Below are 18,795 nucleotides of genomic sequence, written 5' to 3' on the forward strand. Positions count from 1 at the left end.
GTTAGAGCTCGTGTAAATAACGGCGCGCGCATATGCATTCAACGTGAAGGTAAATAAATGCTGTTCGATGTGCAATCCGACACACAATTAATTGGGATCATCTCTTTTTATTCTCACACATTACTGATTGCAAATATCAATGATATATGCTGTACGACGTGTTATTTACGATATAGGGCATATTATTATAGAACTGGTCCTTCCTTCGTAATGTCAACCGTGACTATTTCCTCGTAAACGACGAATGTGTACATACTATTATACGTATTCATCCGATGTAAATTTTTTGTTAGGTATTAATATATTTTATAATAAAAAGGAAATATATATAAAATAATGAATTATCGCATAGATTTTCCTGCCAATTCTTTCCCTTCGATTATATGTGTGTTTGATAAAAATAAATTATTTTAAAAATTATTTCTTCTTTATATGTTTCATTATACATTACATAATTTAAAATTCACCTTTTCAATTTTATCCAGTTTACAGTTTAATTTTGAATATTTTAATACTTTTTATTTTGCACCCGTCTATGTATTCATATATGTTTATGTATTTATGAATAACCGTCCAATCATCGTGTGACCTAATTGCGAATGTAGTCTACGCCATTCGCATCATCTTCTCTCAAACAGGGCGGATAAGATGAGAGGATTTATGGGAAAGGTCGCTTTTGAGAGCAAATGCTCTTACGGCATGAAATAGTTTCCTATAAGCGGACTAGTGTAACGGAGAAGAGAAGGTAGAGGATAATGACATTGAAACAGAGAGAGGGAAAGAAAAGTGGAAGAGAGGAACGTGATAACGCGGTGAATCAATGTCACGATAAAAACAGATGACGAGATAAGTGAGGATGGAGGAAGCTGCATTGTACGCTTGAATGAATTGGATCGATAACGAATGCGGAGAAAAATCTCTGTTTCATTAACTCAAATATTTCATGTACAGAGAGACATGCAAAAGAGAGGTAAATGTAAAGTAAACGTGATGTAGCGATGAGTAATATTAAAACAAAATGGAATAAAATACGACGAAAGAATCGTATTATCCAATAATGCGTATTTTTCATAGGCACAGTTCTTCGACTGCGTGCAAGTAATAATCGTTTAACGGGAGACATTACGAGAACGACGATGATAAAAGTGCAAATAGCGAGAAGCAATTTTTTTTTTGGCCAAATGTATTTATTGCGTGAGAAGAAATGTAATAATGCTTATCGGAAGCTCTCTCAATAATGGAATAAAATTTAACTTAAAACTTGACTTATATAAAAAACTGATCCACGAGAAAAAAATAAAAAAGAGAAGAGAACTAACAAAGAGAACTCGAAGAAATATTTGAAGTCGTTCTCCCGCGCGGTTTCCACGTAGGTACGTACGATCCTAACTTGAAAGAAACCCGAGGCTACTCGCAAAAATTGATACGCGATTATAAGAAGATCTTTCGCGGCTGCGGACCAGGCATTCTGTAGAAGTTCGGGAGAGAGGTAAGGTTAATCCGTGAGTAAGGTAAGATCCCGGCGGATTAGGCGATTCGTGTTCCGAACTCCGCAAGAACGGTAACGCTTATTAGAGTTTGCTCGTTAGAACAATCGCGGAGAACAGACGGCAGAATTAGCCGACATTTGCTGATAGCTGCGCGCACGCTTCTTGAGCAAATTGTAATTAACAATGGAAAATTGTCAGCTATTCGTTAGATCATCGTAGCGTTTTGCGTCAAATTGACTTAGGACGTTTCATTATGACTGTTTTTTTTTTTTTTTCAATATATTTCTCAGCTTTTTCAAATCTCTTTTATCATAATCTGTAAAAATAAAGACTTTGCATCGGCATATTATATATTTAATATATGACATTATATATAATAAAAGTTAATGTTTGCGATAAAGATGATAAAAACGAATTCACCAAAGATACAAGCACAAATTATGCTTTAATATATATTTTAGATTCATTAAGAATTTAATTGCATTCTGATTGAGTCTCGACAACGCGGATCAACCTCTTCACGCGTTTCTCGCGTTCGTCTCGAGCGTTCGATAAACTCCATTTAGGAGACGAGTATAAAGGTCGTGCCTTCGCAAAGTAATGCAAAGCATCGAGCAGAAGGCTTCGCGCCGCCGTCGAGGTAAAGTCCCGATAATGCAAAACGGAAAGGCGAGTCCGTCGCGAGCCGAGATACCGCATCGCTAAGGAGATTGGAAACTGGAATCTACGTGCGAAATAACACTTGTCGCTGCATTTTCCCTCGGCCTCTCACCGAGACGCCGCCAAGATATCTTCCCTCTTTGCCACTTTTCCAGCTCGCGCCCGAATCTGAATCCCAGCGGCTTGCAAACGAGAAATCGCGGCGTGCGTATCGAATTACTTTAAGGAAAAGGTAAAAACCGAGGAACTAGACCGCTCTTGAATTTTATTGCCCGAGCTTTCGCCACGCTCAACTATCTCAGCTTGTTATTTCCCTCGTAGGAAATATATTATATAATCACTTATAAAAAGAGAAATCATTTTCCCGGTGTGCTTTTTCTTATTTATAACTCTAAAATGTAACGTTAAAGGGAGAGGTGTACGTGCAAAATATTGTATATGTATATATATAAATATTATATAAATAAATTGCATAAATAAAATTATGCAAAATAAAATTATGCAAATTCTTACATAGTGGGATAAAACGAAGCTATTCACCGCTATTTGATCGAAATGTATCATTACGTTCTCTGTTCTTTGTTCAATTTTCATGGTAGAGCGTCTCTTGTATGCATAGTTATACATATGCTATGCAGTTATGAAGTCACTATGGCTATCTTGCCCCTGTCAAGTTGCCCGGAACGGCTTAATGTAACGGCACGGCTTCTAGTTTGTATGTAAGTTATAAATTCGTAATTCAATATGCAAAATACGTATGCCACAACTGAGAATTCTCGTACGTAGAACGTGTATTGTACATTACCTCCGGAATAGATTTAAATCTGTAATCTTTGTACTTGGTAGAAAATAAAAAGCTATTTAAAGTTTGAGTGTGTAAAAAATAAAGTAAATTTTTATTTGAATAACTAAATTAACTTATTTCGCTGGACGGAGATATAATCTCTATTCTCTATGCAGTTATCACGCAACTTTAATAAGACTGCTATAGTTTATAAAAAAATTTTCAGATATTCGAAATTATTCATTTTGTCTGCGTATCGTCTGAATTACATATGTATACGTACACCTCCTTAAACACTTTCAAATCTTGAATCGTACTCCGAACGACGTAAAGTGTTATATTCGTTTATTCGAAGATTTATTCCTACTTTGCGAGAAAGTGGAGGAGCAACAGCTACGCGCGCCGATGTGTATGTATACAATATATACATTCGCCCGGCACGTCACGTACAACGTGAAAAGTGCCGCTTAACTCGCAAAGTGATTCGAGTGGATGGAGAGCTAGTCCGTAGCTTCTCTCGAAAAACGAAAGTCCCTGCCAATTCCTGTCCTCTCCTTTCACGTCGAGTGCTCCCTTCAGTTGTAATGACCTCTCGAAATCAAAAAACGAAATTTTAAAGGTCAAAATTAAGACCGATTTAATTCTAACGTTGTCGATAATATGGAAGACAAGAAGATTTAAGATCATTAAAATTGATTTTCTTCTCGATAAGAATTTAAGCGCACATAATATATTTTTCGAAATTTGAATTTTACGAAAAATAGCTTTAATCTATTTTCGCGAGCAAAAATAAATAAAATGTGTTAAAAAAAAAAAAAAAAAAAAAACGCGAGAGATTAAAAATTTGCGTAACTAATTGACCATCCAATGGTACCCCTACCATTGCTATTCAGACCTCGTCGCCGCCTAATATTTATTCGCGTTCATTAAGGCAGCCAGTTTTCAGGCGGTACAATTTGCCGAGCTCCTGCTCTCTGCGGTGTCGCCGTATTTTTCGCAATCCATAGCTATCTCCATCTTCTTGTGTCTCCCGCAGATGGTCCATACACGAGCCGCGGACTACGTGACTACGTGAACTTTTTAAGCTATTCACCGAGTATCGCGAGTGGTTTTATCGCGGCTTATGAACTTGGTTCGAGTTCGAGATGATCGAACCCGGGCGAGGGGGTGGGAAGTTATAAATTCGTTATAACTCGAATATGAAATATCGACAAGATGCCATCGAGAAGGATGGCATTTTCAAAATAAACGGACGAAGGATCTACGCGTACGCGTGATTCTTTACGCGACGTTGCATCTATTACACAACACGACAGAAGGTACCTGTTAAAGGTACTCTCGAAGAAAACCATAGGGGCACTGTGAAGGGATCCTTAAACGTTCCCTCGATGTTTATTCAGATTGTTATTTTCATCACGACGCGAGTTGCGGCGGAGGGCGGATTTTTATTATAGTCGGAAAGTGTATATCGCTTCTATTCGTTCTCTCGCGGAGACGACTGTGCGAAACGAAATATTGTACAATACTTTGTTCCGGCGATTTAAATTCACCGCGCCTGCAACGGTATTCCCTTTACTTCATTCGGCGCGAGGAACTTCGCCTCGACCACCACCTGGCGGAAGTAAAAACTTCCTCGAGGAGATCGGGATAAATGAATTAAACGATACCGTATAGTCCTCGCGTTTCAGTACACGAGACATTCGCGGCGCGCGCTCTCTTATTCCTCGTCTCGCCTTAAATTCGCCTTACCTGTTTCGCCGATATTGTTTCGCCCCCGTGCCGGCAAAAGTTTGTTTTTAATTGCTTTACTTTCGGCATAAATTGCACGTAACGTTTACTGCCGCGTACAATAACCTTTCGTTTATGCACGCGAACGCAAATCTTCGAAAGTGCACACTTGCCGCGTTGTACGATCACACGCGCGGCTTTACTACTCACGCGCGTATAATGGCATTTACGCGAGAGAGTGTACCGAGAGATCTCATCGTGACATTACAACATTTTCTCCGTCTCCCATGTTTCTTGCGAAAAGTAAATATTTTTTTCTTCAAAGATATATAGATATAATATGAGCGCAAAATTTTCAATTTTTTTTTTTTTAAATTGGCATTTTCAATCGAAAATGAATTTAAATTTTTTTAAATTTAAATTGAAAAGAATTATATAAAAAAAATTAAGCTACAAAAAAAAGCTACCTCTAATCGATACCTTTATTTTCTATGTCTCGATTTTTTTTTTCTTTAATAACATCAGTGTATACCGGAAAAAGTAAAATAACATCGCGATAGCTTCCCTCGGGTATTTTTTCTTTCGCGCTATCGTAAAATTCCGTACATCTTCTCCTGCGCGTCATCGTCGTTTCCGCTAACGTAACAACTAGGGGCAACTTTGCTGGTAGGTAGAACGATTATGTTTCGAGACCTGAATGAATATTTGCTCGACTTCTCCCTTCCGGGAGATAGATCGGGCGGGCACATTGTCCCGATATACGGCGGCTATAAATACTGCTTTGTATGCATGCCGAGTGAGCGGACCGCCAAGCACGGATAATAGGGAAGGAAACCTCGGAGAAGCTACTTTGTCTCTTCGTCCTTACCTCGGCCTCCGGCGTCTCCTTCTTCGCGTGCATCGATGTTGTATAATGCGGTAAAATAATAACGCAAGGCTGCTCTCGCGACGACGACGGCGACGAGCCAGTGTCCGCTCACCACACCTCTAATTATAATTATCAAAGGATTCACGGTGTGACGGCGGCGTCCCCACCAGTCTCGTACCTTGCGGACATTATTTTGATCCTTGCGGCGCTTGTTAATTGAGCGATTACCTGTACATGCGCGCGTTTATTATCCGTTACTTGCAACAATTTTCAGGAAGTATCCCCGCTCTGTGATGTATAAACTTTCCTTCAACCAACACTATCTCTCTTCAGCGCATTAAAATCGCGAGTGCAAAGTCGACTTCTATTCGTTATTATTTAGAAATAATTTTCTTCCTCGAGTAATGTTGATATATTTAATAATTATTATCTTCCGCTATAATTATAAAGATTTCCATTTATAAATCACATTTTATTACGATGCTCAATATCAACTGTCGCGTTATGTAGAGTATTACGTTTAAATTACTTTTATTTAAATATAAAATTTCCTTGTAATGTTATCTCATTTTCTTCAGATGATCTACAAGAGCACATTTTATCGTAATGTAGAATAAAAATCCTATGAGCGTAAAAGTGATATTTTAACGTGAATGTATTAACTTATTCAACTAGCGTCAATCACGAAGCTGTCTGAATTACTCGGACGATATCATTCGCATTAATTTCATTTTAACATCGTCCGTATTAGGCAACACGTATCACGAATCGCGCGTACGTGCTCGCATGTACGAAACATATATCAACGTACTACGTGACTATTAACGAATCGCGAGCGAGCATGTAGATGCAATTTACGCGGATAGATTTCGCTAAACTGCTATTGTCGCGATTCTATTCTAAAATCCAACATTTCGTCCAAAATACTACTGTTGCTCGTTTGGAACGGAAGCGGATTCCCGTTCGTTCAACCGCTCTCCATTTCGAATCCGCTTCCTTTCAGTAACGCCGTTACCGTTCGAAACTTTTGTCAGGTACAGTCGAATCGCTAATTACGCTGCCTTTACGCGATGTCTACATACTGTAAACTGTGTTCGGAATTGCCGAAATTCTCTATTAACCAAAGCAAATCTCTTTTTCAGAAAAGTTTCGTATTTATTTCTCTTTCTCATCAGAATATTCGCTTTTTTTTCCGAAACTGATCTCACGAAGGTAACGTCAATCGAATGTATAAAATTTAACGCTACAATATATTGACAATATAACATCCACAAGTATTTTCTGTATCCAAAATACGCTCTCATTTTAATCCCATCTAAAGCGTACGTCAGTCTCATTTGATTTAAACCGACTTGAGGAAAAGACGTAAAGCAGCTCGATATCACGGCGCGAAACTTGGAAGGATTTCCCCTATCTCGCGGCTAGAAGTTTGTGTAGCTTATCAAGGGAGGTGTACGTAGAAAGAGATTGAAGTGATAGGAAAGCGGAAACGGTGAAAATTCTTTGCAGTTTTCGAGAAAGGAGCAACGAAGAAATGGGTAGGGTAACGTATAGGATAGGCAAGAAGGGAACACGCGAAATTCCCATACAGCACAGTCGAATATACGTCGGTACAAATAAAACGATTGTCGATCAATGCCAGTGACCATGTAAGCTCAAATATCAACGGGGAGGGGGGAGGGGGGAAATGGTCGGAGAGAGTAGAGAAGAGCGTTGCTTTCATCGAGTTCATCCAATTTTGCGTGAGATTAAATTACAAAGGAAAAAATGCAATTTTGTTGATAGAAAAGTTATATCGCTTCTATTAAGTGCGCTTTAAAAAGTATGAAATTAAAAAAGGGAATTGTTTTCAATTATGCAGACAATCCTATTTTTGACCATCCCCTTTCCCTTCCTCCCCTCCCCTGCCAAATCTCTTTACTCTTCTAATATTAAAATCTTCAATTATATTAAAACTGCTTATTTTTAAACGATAATACAGAAGATAGAACAACGCGTATGAATCGTGATATTTTCTATCGCCATCGATTTCAATGCCAGTGAAGATGGGAAGAGGAGAAGGGGGGGGGGGGGCGCAATGAATATCATCGGAAGCGCAGATGTAAAAAAAAACAAAAAACAAAAAATAATAATAATAAAGTGCACTACGCACAAAAACTTCGTATTTCATTCTGCGTCACGTCCCCGTCCACATCGATGCGGCGTTTTAGTATAATAGAAATGTCGGCACAATCCTGGTATGGCGTTTTTTCCTTCTCTCTCTCTCTCTCTCTCTCTCTCTTTTTTATTCCTGTGTCGACTTTTTCCGACAACCCGTCAAAGCAATCACCCAACGCCGCGCGCTCGTCCGGCGCACGTAAATTCACCGAAAAATCCAATTAATCTTAATCAAGAACCGATTGCATAAAAGTCGTATATACGCGCGCGCGAAACCCGGTCGGCGCGAAAGCGTCCTCATCGCCGGCGGCGTCGCGAAATTGATATTACGTGGCTAGGAACGTAGAAATCCCGCGCTGAAGATCGACAGCTAAATGCCATTATCTGAGAGGAATTGCTATATACGTCACGAGCCATAGCTCACAGCTCTCTCCAAATGCTTTCCTCGATATTCGCGCAAATAATAATATTATCGCTCGAACATACAATAATCGCAAATTATCGAAAGTACTTCAGCTTTGTAGAGGGAGATACGCGTTCGATTGTTAAATAACGCCTGGATTGGATTTTTAATGAAAATTCTCGTTACAAAGGTCTCGATGTTTTCGCGGAATCGCGAAAATCGGAATTGCGCAGCTTTGTATCACATATGTTGCCAGCGAAAAGTATCGATGGGACGGACGAGTATCTGCCTTCGACGCGACCGTGTATCCTGTAACGACGCGAAAAGAAAAAGGGAGGTAGCCGGAAAAATGTAAGTGAAATACGATGTAAAGGGAGTAGCGAAGACAGCGGAGATATAACGGTGCCCGGAGGGGGCTCAGGTCGCCGGCACAGATGGAGTGGAAAGAAACGTAATTACAAATAGTTCTACCTTTCCGTCCGCAGTCCACACCAGTGCCTGCCCGCTAACTTTCGCCGGCCATTTGTTCCTTTCTCGTTCGAGACCGAACCGAGAGATATGGGCTAAATTTGATAAATGGCGCTGCCGATCGAAGGGGTTTCCAGTACAACAGGTAATTTCTGGAAACGTTCAATGCTATCCCACGTTTATTAGATCGTACCGTGTTTTTGACAACGAAGACTGATTTGCGTTACCGCATTCGGAACCTATCTCGCACATCTAAAAACATCGCTCGATTCTCGAGTATCCATTATAGGTAAATATTTTATTTTTACGAAACATTTTTCTCTCACATCATCTTGCATATATCTTTATATATATATATATATATATATATATATATATATATATAAAGATATATGCAAGATGATGTGAGAGAAAAATGTTTCGTAAAAATAAAATATTTCGTAAAAATAAAATATTTACCTATAATGGATACTCGAGAATCGAGCGATGTTTTTAGATGTGCGAGATAGGTTCCGAATGCGGTAACGCAAATCAGTCTTCGTTGTCTTTATATATATATATATATATACACACATATATTTTAATTGTTACAAAAAAATACTACAAAATACTAATAACTAATATATCGTAGCTTATAATCTTTTGAAAAATTGTATTTAATCAAAATTCATCAATAATCAAGATTAAACTTAATGCGTTTTTAAATTTAAATATTTACATATGTGAGTTAATTAAGCGTATTTTAATATAATAAGGATTCCCTATTTAATTAATAAATAACAATTGATACAGTTCGGCTATCGTAAATTAGTCATTCTAGCTATTGCGCGAATTTAATGAACGACAGGTTTGATTATTCGAACGGCATCAATTTCATTTTCAGCACAATGTATTTTAAGCAAATTACATTTTACGGCAATTCGATATGTGTTTCAAAAAGCAGCGAATTAATGTATCTCGTATCGTTTACGTTCCGTAATTTATATACATACAGAATGATAAAAAGGTAATAATAAACAAAAATATTTGATGCAGAACTGATGGCGGAAAATATAATCATAACAGATATTATTTTTCCATAAATCAATTCATTAATTACGATTATTTGTTGCATATTTATTGAAATAACTCTCGATTAGCAAGTACGCGATTGGTTATCTCTCTGTGAAATGCGACGATCAAAATTGCAGACAATTGAATCCTGTATTTTTATACATTTTACAAAAAATTTATTAATCTTAAATTTAATTCTACTATTTAAGAAAATATTTGTACTTTAATGTTGTAAGTAAAGCGAACACGAGACATATCTACGAATAAGTGTTTTAAAACTAATCGACCTCTATTAAGCTAGCAGGACCAAATCAGCAGAATCAAACTGGACCTATCAGATTATTTAGTACCCATTTTGTACTAATTTGTACCAATAATAATAATTTTGTACCTCGTGCCATTTTCAAAAAAACCGTGGCGATGCTACCATCAAATTAAGCTAGCAGGACCAAACTAAAACAAAACAAAAAAATAAAAATAAGACCAGAAATAGAAAGGGCTGAATTTGTACTAATTTGTACCACCCAAATAAACTCAATATATTTAGCCCTTATGCTTAAAACAACCCCCAATTGAATTTAGCCCTATTAAGCTCAAGAGTAAAGTACTCTTTCCAATCAGCAGAATCAATCGCTACTTACACACTGGACGCGGCATAATTTGTACCGCCAAAATGTGAAGTTACAGATTTTGTACCCCCGCCGTTCATTCGAAAACTACCCCCGACCCATCTCAATCTCAAGAGTAAAGTACCTTTCGCCACGAGCAGAATCAATCGCTACTTGTACACTCGGCGCGACATAATTTGTACCGCCAAAATGTGAAGTTTCAAATTTTGTACCCCCGGCGTTCCTTCGTAAACTACCCCCGACTTCTATCCGTCTTAAGAGTAAAGTACCCTTCGCGACGAGCAGAATCAATCGCTACTTGTACACACAACGCGACATAATTTGTACCATCAAAATCTGAAGTTACAGATTTTGTACCCCCGCCGTTCATTCGAAAATTACCCCCGACCCATCTCAATCTCAAGAGTAAAGTACCTTTCGCCACGAGCAGAATCAATCGCTACTTGTACACTCGGCGCGACATAATTTGTACCGCCAAAATGTGAAGTTTCAAATTTTGTACCCCCGCCGTTCCTTCGAAAACTACCCCCGACCCATCTCAGTCTCAAGAGTAAAATACCTATCGCCACGAGCAGAATCAATCGCTACTTGTACACACAACGCGACATAATTCGTACCATCAAAATCTAAAGTTTCAGATTTTGTACCCTGTTTTTTTTTTATTATGTTTTTCAGTAATGAATTTATTCTAAATTTTTTTAATGATTCTACGTATAAAGGTATTGAAATAAACATACGTACTTGCATGTATACGGGTATGCATGAGGATGTGTATGTATGTGTTTGTGAACGAAAAACTACATGAAAAACACAATAAAAAAAAAAACGGGGTACAAAATCTGAAACTTTAGATTTTGATGGTACGAATTATGTCGCGTTGTGTGTACAAGTAGTGATTGATTCTGCTCGTCGCGAAGGGTACTTTACTTTTGAGACAGATAGAAGTCGGGGGTAGTTTTCGAAGGAACGGCGGGGATACAAAATTTGAGACTTCACATTTTGGCGGTACAAATTATGCCGCGCCGAGTGTACAAGTTGCGATTGATTCTGCTCGTGGCGAAAGGTACTTTACTCTTGAGACTGAGATGGGTCGGGGGTAGTTTTCGAATGAACGGCGGGGGTACAAAATCTGTAACTTTAGATTTTGATGGTACAAATTATGTCGCATTGTGTGTACAAGTAGCGATTGATTCTGCTCGTGGCGAAAGGTACTTTACTCTTGAGATTGAGATGGGTCGGGGGTAGTTTTCGAATGAACGGCGGGGGTACAAAATCTGTAACTTTAGATTTTGATGGTACAAATTATGTCGCGTTGTGTGTACAAGTAGCGATTGATTCTGCTCGTGGCGAAAGGTACTTTACTCTTGAGATTGAGATGGGTCGGGGGTAGTTTTCGAAGGAACGGCGGGGGTACAAAATTTGAAACTTCACATTTTGGCGGTACAAATTATGCCGCGTCCAGTGTGTAAGTAGCGATTGATTCTGCTGATTGGAAAGAGTACTTTACTCTTGAGCTTAATTGGGCTAAATTCAATTGGGGGTTGTTTTAAGCATAAGGGCTAAATATATTGAGTTTATTTGGGTGGTACAAATTAGTACAAATTCAGCCCTTTCTATTTCTGGTCTTATTTTTATTTTTTTGTTTTGTTTTAGTTTGGTCCTGCTAGCTTAATTTGATGGTAGCAGCGCCACGGTTTTTTTGAAAATGGCACAAGGTACAAAATTATTATTATTGGTACAAATTAGTACAAAATGGGTACTAAATAATCTGATAGGTCCAGTTTGATTCTGCTGATTTGGTCCTGCTAGCTTAATAGAGGTAACTAATCGCTATTTTTCTTTCTCATCATCTAAATTACCATGATTAACCAATGTAAACAACTCATTTTCATTTAACAAAATCGAATGTTTTCTACGTAGATATGAGAGGAAAGATGCCGTATGTATATTTTCAATTTTTACCGTTGTTTGTTTTAATTCATACTAAATGCGGTCCGAGCTAGAAAAGAATGCTAAAGTATTTATACACAATTATTCTGGGACGCGTAATATTTGCGTTTTTACCCGTTTTACTATCCCCTCTAATTCAATTATTCTTTAAATTAACCCAACACTACTGTTCGTCATTTTATTCAACTAATCAACGAGAGATTAACGAGGACAAAAAGTGTCTCGTTCATATACTTGTTAAATCTTCAACTAACTTGAAATTGCATAATCATGATTTATGCGCATGTCCGTATCTGCTCGATTCGGCGATTGAAGTCAATGTCAGATCGTCTCATCTTGGAAAATATGATATTTGGACAAGCATGTGTTGACGATATTTTTGATGGAAGTGTTGCAGTAATGGAAAAGCGGAAACAATGTAATAATGCGACGGGCGTGATACTCTCCAGCTGTCACACTATAATCACAGTTATCCCCGTCCACTGTTTTGGATTTAAATCATCATCAAATAGCAGTATGGCATACGGCTGACATCGCATTTCCGCCCCATGTCTGGACAACTGCGTGATTAAGCTTTAGATATATCTCAATGTCATTTAGTGTGCGCGACGATTTTGTAAACGAGCCCCTGCTTTCCTAGATATGTTTATAAGCTTATAATTTTCAATAGCTGAAAATATTGTACGCAAACTGCGTTTGCGTATCTTACGAATATTATAATCATTAATGCAACATCAAAATTAATTTTACAAAAAAAAAAAAAAAAAATATAAGTAGGTATTTATTTCAATCTTTCTTGTATATATTTTAGCAATGTAATATAATTTGTAATAAAATCTATATGAGAAAATCTTTCAGCCAATTGAGAAATTGAGATTTTTTTGCTTTAGTTTTAATTGGATCGCATATTAAGAAAACTTACGTTTCGTCAATTTCCCCCTAAACGTATCTCCCATCTCCGCAGCGTTTGCGTTGCGAAAATTACGTAAAGCGGAGAGTGCAGTGACACGCAGAGAATGCAGTGACGCGCAAAGAGCTCTCGATCGTGCCGACGACAAGCAAATGAAATCTCATTAAAGAGCGCGCGATCTCTTAAAAGGGAGAGATCGACGATCGATGTCGTCTTTGCGAGGTTTCGTGCAAGAGCTCGGAATTCATCGCGGACTTGTACCGTTATGATGATGACGCAAGTATTTGCTGATTGCGCGAGGGCGACTTATCGAGTTAAATGCAAACCGACCTTGCAAAATTGCGGACTATCCACACGAATGATCACCCAACCGTCCCAGGCAGCCACTTTCCAGTACAGAAGCGCAGTTTCGGCAGAGACAGACAGGCCGACCAAGCTCGATCTCGTCTCCTCTGTATACGCAGAATTAACGGTAGCGCCGGTCCTCTAGTCAGCCGAGAGAGCCAAGCCGAGTGCTTCGTTAACTCATGGAACCCAGCTGAAAGACGTGCCGAGGGTGCGAACAGGGTACAGGGGTTTCGATCCGGGGCAGCTGCTCCACAAGACGAGGCGACTCGCTACACCGAGAGCCGTCGAGTGCTCTCCGGCTGACAAGTCGTAATAAAAAAACAAAGAAAGACGCAAACGGCATCCACATACAATAAATTAATATTATATTTATTCATTTCTTAACATTTTAATGATGATAAAGAAATGAGATCTAATTAACTTTTCATTAAAAGAAATTTATAATTACGAAATAGTGCTTAATCTGATATATTTCTGGGAAAAAAAAAAAAAAAAAATTGTACTTTTTTCCTGCAAAATTCTGTTAAATATTATATTATTTATTAATTTCAAATTTTTTTCCTGAATTAACGCATTATCTTATTGTTTAATTAGTATCTAATAATATTATGTGAGGCGTAATTTTTAAAACGGACTCATGACTATTGGCGTTGTTTGAAACTTTCGCCTGACTAGTTAATTGTTTCATTGGAATTATCTTGCAGTATTTATAGAGAGAAATCAGATAGCCCGTAGGAAATAAAACTTTTAAGCCATCGAAGAATAGCAGAGAAAAACACACAAATAAAAGAAGATGGGTTGAGTTGGCCGGGTCCCAGGGGGATGAGTAACGATTACCGAGTTCGAGTATCTCTGCCAAGCTAAAGAGAAAGAGTAAGAAAGAAGGGTGAGAGCCAAACGAAGACGCGCGTTCATAGATTCCGTTAATTGCAGCACTCGACCCTCGAGCGAATCCAGTTGCTTCGCTCCTTGATTCTTGGATATCCGCAAAAATAAGTATAACGAGCGACATAAAAATCTACATCGACGACAGCGTTACTTTTTTATCCTTACTCTTCGATTTAGTCGCGAAAACTCGGGTCAATTTTCGAGCGATCCGTTCATACACATAGTGTCAAGATTATGCATTTTTTAAATAACAAGCAACGCTATCGCGCTTATTATTTGCCCGATAACACGTTTGTTGTTGGCACGTCTGCGTTGCCTGTAATACATTACATAATAACGACTGACGTGCACATACAGAGCGTATATACCGTGAATACTTTAAAGGAAAAAGGGAAAACGCGTAAAAATAGTTGGCGCGGGCCGGATACTCGCGACGCGGGTATTGCTGTAAAAGAACTTCTACGGAACCGTACAATGTGGCGCGATGAGAATGGCATGGCGTATGAGTTTCATGAAATTTTAACGATGTCGGGCAAGGAAGCGCGAGCGTGAATTCAAGCGCGTTTGCAATCGCCGCGGTGCGCACAGGTCTAAAAACAGTCTCGATATTATGCTCGCTGTTATTGCCCGCGTGAAATATGATCCGATTGCGAAATGAGACAGTCTGACAAATTGGAATAATTCTCGGACGATATTATATCAGCGGCGGTGTGTTTGAAATTTGCGCGAGAATTTGCGTGGAAAAATCATAATAATAATCGACGATGGATTCGCTCGAGCCGGGTATTTATTCGAGACATTTAAATCGAATTAATCAACTAATGACAGAATGTGAATCAAAGATTCGCGAAACTCTTGTTCCGTTGTACAAAGATATTTGCAAATGGCACAGAGCCAGTAATTGCGAACGGCGAGAAAGAGAACCATCTTGAAAAGAGTACCATGGTTTGTTCCAGGTCATCTAAATATCGCATGTGCTCTTATCTCGAGAGCAATTAAAGCAGCGTATAATGAGTACGCTTACATTCAATAGGCTAATTGCTTTTTAGATGATCCCGCTAGAGACAAGGATCGTGTTTACTCGTCGAAAGCAAATTTTTTTCCATGTCGTAATATTCTTTTCATTATTTTAGGATAACGTTATTCCCCGCACATGGATATTTTATTGATATATCACAATGGAGCGTATTATATTTTATCGAATAAATATTACGCGTTGAAAAAAAGGATCGTGTAATTTTGTAACATTTGAATTAACGTTAAACCATATTGAACGGGACGAATCGCGCAGCTCTGCGACGCTGCGTAATGCGGAAAAATACGACAGGAGACGACGGCGCTTTGTCGTATTCTCTAATGAGAGATAAACAAGAGCTCATCTGCTTCCACGTTTAATTTTCCGACTCCCGGCAATCAGGAGATTAACGTTGTCTGAGAGTTGAAGACGACTGGTCCCGCTTCTTAATACAAGCACAAATCGCAAATGAGAGGATGCCGCCTTGTCTCAGGAAAGTTTGATGTATAGAGACACAGAGATGCAATTCATACTAACAGGGTAGCTCATTAATTCTCAACAAATAAGATCATCTGACGATACGTAAGACAACTCGAGGAGGTGACTGTAAACCCTCTTTTTCTCCCGCATCAAAAGCTAATTGTAATTACGAAAAGAATTTAATCCCGCTCTCAATTATATATATTTTTTTATCTCACTTTTCATTCCCTTTTACGCTCTTTGCTAATGAAATCTTTCTATTTCTAATGCTAATTCCTATCTTTATCCCGCTCGTCTTCATTGATGCTGCTATTAACAAATACTTTACTGTACAGAAAAGTACCAAGCACGTTATCGATAATCGCAATCTTATCGCATATTTAGAAAACAATTTTATTCACTTATTATATGATTAAAATTTAGAAGTTGTCTTGTTTTTAAAGAAAAGTATGTGTTGAATTTCGATTAGTATCATTGAAGATCTTTTTCCCCTCTTTTCATCAAAGAGGAGTAACAGCGTATAAAAAATTCATGAAGAATCGCAAGAAGGAGCTTTTTCGGAAGCTGTCCCACGACGAATTGTTCGACTTCGTATGGGGATCGCAAAAAATTGGACTTCAATCAACAGGATACGGCCGGGTTACGCCGTATCTCTTCCTTTCGCATTAACAATGGAACATCCGGCGTTGTGGTGTTTCGTGTAAACGCTCGTGGCCGACACACAGTGCCGCATCACCACCTTACGGTATTCAAGCACCGAGTTGAAAAGCCCCCGTGGAAGCGACGAGGGTGCGAATGGCCCTAGTGATGGTGGTTGCGATGGGGGAGGAGAGTCCGCTCGCGCCCGCTCGAGCCGTCTGTTCTTTATTGCGGCAGTTAAACAAGCGAGCCTGAATATTTGATTGGCAATTCCACGGTGTCACAAAAGATCGCGTGGGGACTGACTAGTCCGGAGGGCCACGGGTCCTCTAAGCGGGTATAATCAACCGCATATAATCAAACCTAACCCGCGTCTCCTCTACTAGCGAGGGAGGGGCAAGGGTGGAGGCGCGATTCGCCGGCGATATAATCCCGCGGAACGAGCGAGCACGCTCGCTCGCTCGCGATAGCCGAGCGAAAAGCTTGGATTAATCCCGGTGATCCTAATGAAATTCGTCCTCGGAGGATTTTCGCGAAACGATGGGCTGTAAAATCTTGTCGACCATCCACCCCTCCGGAAAATTGTTCAACCCGGAAGCGCGAAATTCTCTCTCCCGAGTGTATTCTGCGCGTGTTCTCGCACCGGAAGAACGATTAACCCGATGAAATTCGTTATCCCGCTGTGATCGCGGAAAGTTAAGTACAGCGAGAAATAAATTACATCGTAGTAGAGTAAATCTTAGATGCGATAATTCGAAAGGAAATTTCATATCTCAAAAACCTATTAAAATAAAATTAAAATCTATTATCTTTTGTCGAGAAATACTGTTTATCCAAATTTATTTAATTAATAATCTTAATGAAAAACACAATTATATATCTAAATCTCCATGTATAATATTATTAATGTTTATAAACCGATTTTTTTTTTTATTGTCGCATCGTTGTTCCTATTTCAATGAACAATATGATAAATGTTTCTAAAAATTTAAATCCATAAATAATTACGAAGTAACTTTTTACCGCTACAATTTAAAGAATTCTGACAAATTAAACTTCCCTAAGGACAAATGGAGAGCAAAAGTCTTGAGTAAATGTCAAGTGGATTTTAACTTTAAACTAAAAAGTCCTATTTAACTGAAGTTAATTCGAGACTTACGGACTTCTTTAATGTGAAGAGCTCACGAGTTACGTAATACAGTATGACGCAACCAACCGAAGAGACAAAACTATCTCTTAGACCGCTCTAAGAATACGTTCTTAATTAATGTCTTACGAAATACTCTGCACCACTGCAAGCATATATATGTATATAATATTTCAGAAAAATGTTAGAAGGATATTCATAGATTCATTTTAAAAGTATAATTTATTTAATGATGAAATCCGCGGTTTCGTCATAAAACGCTTCGGCACTCCTCCTCGTACTTTAACGAATAATCATCTCGCAAATAGTTTCAACTTAATAAATATAATATCCTTACTGGGAGGCAATCGCATAAGAAGGGAGGTGGGCAACCGCAAAGTAAGGTCGTATTAAAAGCATCGCGGAATGAAGCGACGAGCTTCGCGACACGAATAAGCGAGACGCGAGAAGAGGAATACGAAATGAGGAAGCGCGTGAAAAAGCGAAGTCGCGAGCGGATTGAAGAGAAAAGACGAAAATTATCGTCTCTCGAGAAGAGAGAAACGTATTTCTGGCAGGATAAACAGAATCATCTTATCCTGGCGAAACGGAAGAGCGACTCTCTCCGCCTCGTGGCGAATGCCTGGATAATATTCTCGTGCCGTTCGAACTACGAACGCTAAGACGGATAAAGGCAAAGTCGGGAGTTGAGACACTTGTCGAGTAGTATCAATCGCCGACACAGAGGATGACGCGAGCGACGGTAAGATAAGTCCGTTTTTCTATTTCGAGAATTCTATCTACGCGGCGGAGGCGAAATGGGATAGAGGTGTAGGATCAAACCTCATCTCCGAGGAAAGATCATCTTTCAGACTTTAGTAAACATTGACGAAGATTGTATAAGCAAGAAGATCTCCCTGAAATTTGCACACATAAAGTACAGGGTTAAATGCGAGGGAAAAACTAACGTATGTTGAGCGTATAGATGTCTTATTTATTCACCGGCTCCGCAGATAACACTTTTAACTTTGCCCTGCTAGAGACCGCGAACTCGTGTTGTAGAAGTTTTACGGAAGATATACATCTCGGGTATATATTCAGAGAAAGAGAGACAACTGCTGTCTAAGTCAACGACGCGTTGCTATCAAACTTTCTTCATTTCTCTTCGAACACGTTTGTCCATTTTATAGCTTCTCTTT

General features: G+C 38.8%; 1 long non-coding RNA gene across 1 annotated transcript in view; it reads right to left on the bottom strand.

Annotated features, from left to right (window-relative positions):
- LOC138935354 (uncharacterized) overlaps positions 1-18,795 on the bottom strand; it is a 236,201-nt gene that overhangs the window by 110,257 nt on the left and 107,149 nt on the right. The window lies entirely within an intron of this gene.

Source organism: Polyergus mexicanus, unplaced genomic scaffold (genome assembly GCF_030449975.1).
Source record: "Polyergus mexicanus isolate NDT 795.1 unplaced genomic scaffold, iyPolMexi1.0 SCAF_8, whole genome shotgun sequence".
NCBI classification, from domain to species: Eukaryota; Metazoa; Arthropoda; class Insecta; order Hymenoptera; family Formicidae; genus Polyergus; species Polyergus mexicanus.